Source organism: Saccoglossus kowalevskii, chromosome 21, assembly GCF_978046115.1.
Source record: "Saccoglossus kowalevskii chromosome 21, keSacKowa6.1, whole genome shotgun sequence".
NCBI lineage: Eukaryota > Metazoa > Hemichordata > Enteropneusta > Harrimaniidae > Saccoglossus > Saccoglossus kowalevskii.
The window spans coordinates 22,508,322-22,516,838 of record NC_140661.1 but is presented as its reverse complement, the minus strand read 5'-3'; the positions used below and the strand labels follow the sequence as shown (position 1 = coordinate 22,516,838).

General features: G+C 36.0%; 1 pseudogene; it reads right to left on the bottom strand.

The window, feature by feature from the left end:
• Positions 1-388: 388 nt before the first annotated feature.
• Positions 389-6,170, bottom strand: LOC144348593 (uncharacterized; annotated as a pseudogene).
• Between the last annotated feature and the right edge of the window lie 2,347 nt (positions 6,171-8,517).

Below are 8,517 nucleotides of genomic sequence, written 5' to 3'. Positions count from 1 at the left end.
AATTTTGGTTTGTGCTCTAAAAGATGCATTTTATAATTGCAGTTGCATATTTTCTAACTGGGTTTGAATTTAGCTATCGGAAAACAATGTGCAAAAACCTAAATAATAATTAAGTCCTATGCAATAAATGTTATATATTATGATAATTAATTTTTTTTTTCTTGTTTTTTGTTTCTGTTATAGATAGCACTAGAATCAGCCGCAGTAGTATTGCACCTGCCTCCTGGGTCATCCACAAATGCAAAGAAAGAAGTTGATAGCGAGTGTTTAAAATTTTCTGAAAAACCTCGACGCTTCAGTTTTGCGTACAGTTTCACTCTTCATGGACAATTTATTCTGTACAAAGAATGAAGTGGAATTGATTGATAACAGGATTCAGAGGTGAATACTATTTGACTAAAATCTTATCCAAATTACATAGTTGAGCACACAGTTTTACTGTCTGATTCATACATTTCTTGGACTTTAAAGGAAAAATACCCTGAAGAATGTTAAAGTTTTTCAATCGTCCAATTGCCCTTTCTGGTTGCGAGCACTTGCAATTCTCATAGTTGTAGTCACAGCTGAGCTACTAAGCTGCTTCCCATGAGCAAAAGGGGGAATATTCAGTGTTGATTCTTGCGAAGCCAACAGTTTGCGAATTAAAAAAAAACACGGTCAGCCATGACATCATCACCTGGCTTAATATAGTTCATAAAAGCGCAGCCTTGGACGCTTATCAGATACAGAGCCAGACCACAAGTCTGACAAAAAAATTATTGTACCACATGGGGAGATTGCAATCAGAGACTTGAAGGTGTTGTGATGCTTGTATGATGACCAGGTTATACTTTGTGATGATGGAAGGGATGGTTTTTGTACAAACAATTCTGTACAGTCTATTATGGCAATAGTTCTTTTAAAATTCCGGAATACGTTTGGTAGTGATGCTCGGACATGATCCCTTAATGGCCATTTAACTAACTTCTTGCATAGAAAAACTCTGCGGCTGGCAGTAGCATTATAAACTCCAAAACAGTCAGCAAGATGCTCAACATCCATACCTTTTCTCAGTCGAACCAAAATTAGGACAAGTGCCTCATATATAGAGAGTACTCTTCCATGACCATGGTCATTATTGATTGGATTGTCCTGAGGTGAAATGTAAAATAAAAATCAAAACAAAGAATATGTACGAAAAAATGACATGAGACTGTTTAAATCATTTTCCATTGCGATTTAAACACACTATGAGAACCGTGACTTTTCTTTGAATTGATGTAATATTCTATTGGGTACACCTTTCCATAGGGTCAGTCGGTTGCCTTTGGTCTTTATCCTTTTAAATAAATACAGTAGTATTTGCAAAGATGCTAGTCCTAGGGATAATATATATATATATATATATATTCATTTATAAACACGCAGTTGAAAACGGGTGCAGGTCAAAGATCTGAAACCTTATTAATTTTACCACATTAGCGAATCCCAAACACAAATAAAAACAAAACTACACCACTGAAATAAAATATTCAACACTGAACAGTGTAGTTCTTTTGTATGGCTTCTCCAGATGTGAGTACATTCACTATGACTGGTGTGCTAATCATTTTTATTGACACATATTTATAAATAAGTAGATAATGTAACTTTAATTTTTCTAATGAAAATTTTACATATCATTATGCTACATTGGTTTACAGTGTAGCTAACCAACTAATGGAGATATATACAAATGCAAATGTTTCACCATGCTTGCGAAAACTAAGAAATACCCACCAGTGTAAAATTTACAAGATTTATCATCTTTCTCAACATCTTTCAAAAACAGCTCTCTCTTCAGTAATTTTGTATTGCTTAGTGCCTTATCGGTATGTGCTTGCAGGTGTTCAAGTGAAACATTTGTCTGTGTACTGGCATCACACACCAAAGGCACATACTTAACAGGACTGCTACTTTCACCATTACTAGTGTGAACAGCTTTTGAGGTTCCTAACAAATAACGGGAAACGGTCAATATTGCATGATTCACACATTAGTTCATATAGATAACAGGCAACTGTCGAAACTTTATGATAGGTACAAGCATCCATACAAATGACATATATAGTTTATTGTACACAACAAGCATGCTTTACAAACACATAGCTTGAAAATTCATAACTTTTTGATATAGAAGGGAAGTTAAATAAAACTATTCTTAAAACCCGGTATTATGAATATTGAATTGTACAAGTATTAAATATTAAATATTACAATTTAATTCTGCATTTAGTAATAGAATTAGTTCACTTGCCAACATTCAGGCTTGGCTCTTTGTCAGGAGGGATATTCCCTAACTCTGTGGCAACATTGTTATTAAATGCAAAGTTATTCACATTTAAATTCCGAGGTAACAGTAATGTCAGGAATTGTAATATTCTGGATTGTAATAAAATATACGATCATAAAATTAAAACAATAATGGTGGCATGAAAACAAACAGGGTAAAGTTCCGATCAGTACAACTTGCAAAAGAAAGTGAAATGAAAGCTTAATGTAATCACCATATCAACAGGATTACATGTTTTCTGGCGCTTCTTTAGATTGCCGCTCGGCGATGTCCTCTTCGTCGGTGCCGATCTTATCTTCCGCGACTCGATTATACGGCGTTATACACCTCTAGCAGTCGCTGGTATTGGGTCTGGAGGCGACTCCGTAGGAAACTTTCCTCCCACAAAGTGCGGGGAACAAACGTACGTGTTCTGGGTGATTCTGTGTCGACAAAAACTGTCTGCCCGAGAAAAGGCGATGATATACCGATCGCACACTGCGTTTTTGGTTTAGAGAATTGCAAAAAAACACCATTCATATAATCTTTGTACTGAAAGCGAGAATCACTCTTACATTTGCCGTAAGCGCAACTTTTGACTCCTATTGTAGTTTCAAGGGATATATATTTTTTCGTGATGAGGTTTACAACACGTAGGACAATGTGGTTGCTACCATATTGAACTGAAAGCTTGACCTGTATTACGTGACTCAACTGGTTGCTGAGGTGCGTGGTCTGTGGTCACGCGTGATCTCGCAGCTAGCAAAACATGGCTTAAGGAGCATGCATATAGTGGTTCTCATTATTGAATGCATACAATAGAGGCGCCTCCTATTGACTGCATACTGTCAACGCAATACTCAATTTAAATCATAACTGAAATATTAAAATGGATCATCATAAGCCCGTCGTGCTTAGCATGGAACGTGCTCTTCTAATCCCCCTTCCCATGTCTTGTGTCGTACAACGATTTTTCAGGAATATGTGAACAGAATTTGGTATGAATATCATACATGGTGTAAGGCTAATACGTGCTGTACTGTTTTGCAATTAAATTCAACATTCTATATTTAGTAAACCTATCGTCTTGAAACCATATCATTGGTTCGAACACTAATTTGCCTAATAGTATGCTTGTTTTGTTCAAGCGATTAAAATGTTGTTCCCATTATCTCTAATGTCCAATAGAGAACACACCGATATTTTAAATAGATTATATTTATAGGGAAGTATTCATCATTCAAATATGTGCATTTAGTCACTCATGTATTACCGTATACAGGTCGAATTGCAGGACATGTGTAACCAAAAAAGAATTACCCTTGTGTTTTTCCACAGTGAAATTTATAGTCAATGTTGTCCTCGTTGGCACCTTGTTGGGGTGACTTCATACTAGATCTCAAGCTTCAGAAGTGCGTAATTCTTCCCTTTAAAAGCATGCAGTCTAAAACAAGTTTCATTCAAATGACTAAACAAGCAAAATGAATAGCAACAGACGTTTTCCAAACTGCTGTAATATTATCACAGGTGTCCAGGTAATAAACTTCATTGGGGTTACTTTATTTGTATGTTTAGTAAGACCTTGTAAACTGTCTAATTCTTTTAGTTTTTGATTAAAATTGTGAAATTGATTTATTTTTTCAAGGAAGTTTCTTCATTTGTCTTGATGGTGTGTAGCAGTCTCAATTGTATTGTTCAACCTAAAGTTCTCTTTGGAAAAAAAAAACTTTCTATTTAAACTTCCCACCACAAACCGTAACCCTCAACCCCCAATTCCATTTGATATGCCCCTCGAAATAACTATGCCCTCATACGGGGCATCAACAATTATTTTTGAAGGCAATGAGCGTATGTAGAGTTAGAGTTAGATTTGCGAGTGTGGGTCCCCAATTCTTCATTTAAAATCACAATTGATAATTTAAGTTTTTTTGTGCGGAGATTCAGTTCTGAAATTATAATAACACATCTAATATAAATATTCTTATTCATCAACCCAACTCTCTACTTGAATCTCTATTCAGTCATTTAAAATTATATGTTCTATACATTACGAAATGAAGCTATAAGCTTCAATAAGCTCCATTAATTTTACTTTAAAATGAATGCAGATCTCGAAAGGCATAAAGAATATTACTAGGATTACCTACCTTACTCCCAAGTTAAATATGTCCCTGCAATTCTAATTTAAAATAATGGGAGGTTAGATGTCGTTCAAGTTCAAGCCTTTTGAATGACTATCAAACAAAAACGCAATCAGTTGGTGTTCAATCGGAATCACTGCCATAAATAACTTATTGACGTAAACGCTTTCTGTCGCTTAATTGATAATTGATAAACATTATTGACATAATTTTTTTTTCGCCGCTACTTCTCGGTCAAGAGAAGAGTGTTTGGGGTATCAAATATTACCGCTGTGTTGAAAATGGCGAAGGAATTTGAAGGGGAATAAAATGTCTTATTTCCCTCTATACCTTGGACATAGAATTGACTACCAGAATAAAATTGTCAAAAGTTATAAACTAACGTTTTTTAGTCTGAAATTTTACATCAATCCGATAGATCTCGCAATGTGACGAGTTTTGGTGAACGTCGAATGTTAAAACCCTTAAACATTACTGTTCGCATATGTTGTTGCCCCCATGGTCTATATTTATTCATTTGTTGACGCGAAAAGGAGGAAAGAGAGAGGCTGTTCATAAACGGCGTGATCGGTAAATGTTACGTGTGACAGGTGATCTATGATCTATTAACACTCTTATAAAGTCACTGTCATAGAAATCGAAAACGACAGTGCGGGGTTGTTTTCTTTCATCTTCCTAAAATATACTAAATCAATGATTTACGGTGTGTAAGGTTTGGATCTCGCATAAATTACAGACTGATTACAAATAAATCTGATATGTTCATGTACAGGTAATGTTATCAGTTTGCGTATGCGTCTATCGATGAGGGCGCAGTGACTCAAGCTGGTCGATTTGAACAAAGGCTCGAATAGGTAAGACAAATAATGCACGAACATAATAATAGGAATGGATTTTAATGACTTAACTGTCGGAAATTGATAATTTCAGTGCATTGAGCAGTTTTATTTTATTATATGTAGACCCTGTGTATTGGGATATGTACCCGTACTCAATTCTTGAAATAAATTTGATTTTAGGCAAAGTTTTAGAGTACAATAGCCACTACTATTTAATTACACGTGTATGTAGCAAGGCGTACAGGAAATTTCAAATATGATAACAGCCTGGCTATAGTCTTTTAATTGTTTTAATCGTTTAATTGACATGATTTTTGTCACAAGTCAAGACATCACATTGTCAGATACAAAAAATACAATTCAAGATTCAGCATGAAATTGTTTTATTTTTTTATTACATTAACCTTTCAAATCAGTTTGAAGTATTTTTAACAGCTTACAAACAAAATGTCTCATATCATATACCAGTATAGCAGAGTTTGAAATTTTGATGTCTCATTAATTCCAGAAAAATACAGGACTGACAGCATCACAGTGACAAGCATGATTACTTGTCTTAACAGATATACGTGTGTACTCGGAGAACATTCAATTCATTCAATCAATCATCTCATCACCTGCTGACGCTTGAGGTGATGGTAAAAGATCTCCACCTGGCTCTGTCTGTAGGCTTCGCTCTGGGCTGTCTCGAATGACATTTCTTTGCTTTGAACTCTCTCTTTCTAATGTCCTGCGCCAGGTTTCATTTGGCCGTCTTCGTTTTCGTTTTCTTTGGGGGTCCAGCGTAGGACTGTTCCGGAGAGCGAGTTGGGTGGCATTCGACAGATATGCCCTAGTCATCTCCATCGACGCACCTGGATGGTGTCCTTCATGGTTCGGCCAGAAGAGACAGACAGACATTGTTTTAAAACATTTCCAACCTTTTCTCCGTGGCTTCCAGCATTCTGAGCCATATATGAAAACGGACATTGCTCTTGAAGATTATAATTTTCGTTTGGATGCTGGAGTGGAGACTTGCCTGGCTTCACTGATTCTGGTGTTGATTCCTGATGTCATGATGCCGACTACCTAATCTCGAGGTCATCGGTCATCGACCTTAATATTTAATTGAAGCTACGCATACTTCTAACCTCCCATGTAAACAGCCTTGTTTTTGCTGATACCAAATATCTTGAAAAGCCGATAAAATATTTTTTTACCCGAAAGTGTAAACAAAAATAAATTAATCTTATGAAAAATAAATAAATGCGTAACAAAATTGAAAGGCTCATTGATTGGCAGTGGCATGAATGTACTCTTTTGTGAACAAATAACACACCGTATATCTCGTTTGTTTTGTGACCCAGGCAACAAAACCGTAAAAATGAAAAGTTCTCATTGAGTGATATTACAACTTTATGCCGTATTCACATATTAACACAGTCATTTAATATGTAACCCTCGGCTAAGCAAACATAAGCAAACCGTACCCAGATAGTAGACAGCGAGGGGTGTTACTGCTGTTCAGACGAAAGTGGGACATCTTACTCTATGAATTAGCAAATCAAAGCAAGGAAACTTTGATATCTTCACAATAATTGTAATTGTAACTTTGTCTGGAATTACAATGCCTAACTGCCTATTATATGGGAAAACGAGGCCACAGTGGTGTCATATTTGTACCATGTATTTTGAAATATTCGATAGTACGTCTGAATGAAGTATTTGCAGCAGCGTACGGCAGAATGGAACGTTTAAGAAAACTCAGAAGAAGCTAATTAACATGCTGTCAAGTCTACCAGGGAGAGTAATTTGGATTTAAAAAAAATCCACTAAAGCATGTCTGTATGATACAGACTACCTGATCTCAAGGTCATAAGTCGACCATAATAATTTATTGAGGCTGCGCTCTTTCCTGCCACACATACTTCTGACCTCCCATGTGAACGGCGTATTTTTATACACGTTTCCTGATTACATACAAAAACTATGATATCAAAAAACAGATACAATCCAATTTTCGCACAAAAGTGTAAAGGACTAATATAATATAATATAATATAATATAATAAAAGAAATGAAATGCCTGACACAATTGACACGTTTTTGATTGACATGGCTTTAATTTTTGTTAATAATTAACACAGCAATTCGTATGACGTAGTTTAATTTTGTTACTATATACACCTTTCAACTCAGTTTGAAATATTTTTAACATCATCATCATATTCCCGTTATCAGCGCTTGAAATGTTGTTGTTGTATTACTCCCAGAGGAATACAGGACTGTCAGTGTTATAGTGACACCCTTGTTTACTTGTCTTTACATAAATATTTGTGTACTCAGAAAAGAATATAGGGTAAATAAGTATGTTAATATACATAAACCTTGTTGCATTTAACGAAAAATACGAGGCGCAGAAAAAAGAGAACTGTGTCCTATTCACACAATGCAACATTTATGATGTTCATTTCATTTATACGTGTTCAAGGTGTACATTAGTATAGTAAACCGTGTCCAACCAGAATTGTTGTTTACGAAAATATTCGATACATATTATGAGTTTTTTACGAGGATACCTCAAAGTATGCACGAAGACAGTACAGCGGGAGTACCGACCGACGCGCAGCGGAGGTCGATGCGACGGCGTACTGTCTGAGTAACGCCATATGTTACAGCGTGTTGTAATTATGCGGTATTTTACGGGTTATTGTCACCCTAACATATAAGGAAATGCGAATTCTAAATGTGGAATGATTACGCGCGTAAGCGTCCTCTAATAATAAAAACAAACATAACTGCCTCCAGGGTTTGTCCGGACTCCACACAAAGAAGTTCGCTGATTCTGTTCTAAACTTTTTATTCTCGTAATAACCTCATATTATTATACATCTGCCACCGTAACGCCATAAATTACAGCGTGCCGTAATTTTGCGGTATTGCACTGGGTATTTTCATCCTATCATATTAGGAAACGCAAATTACAAATATGGAACGATTACGCGCGTAAGCGTCCTCTAATAATAATAAAAAAAACATGGCTGCTTCCAGGGTTTGACCGGACCCACACAAATAAGTTCGCTAAATCTGTTCTAAACATTTTGGATTTCAGCATTACTTGGTATTCCTTGGAGTGAAAGATGTATAATAATATGACTCACACGGTACGCGATCGATCGACCTCCGCTGCGTGTCGGTCCATACTTCCGATGTCGTCGTGCATAATTTGCAATATCCTCGTAATAACCTCATGTTACCTAAGGTTAAT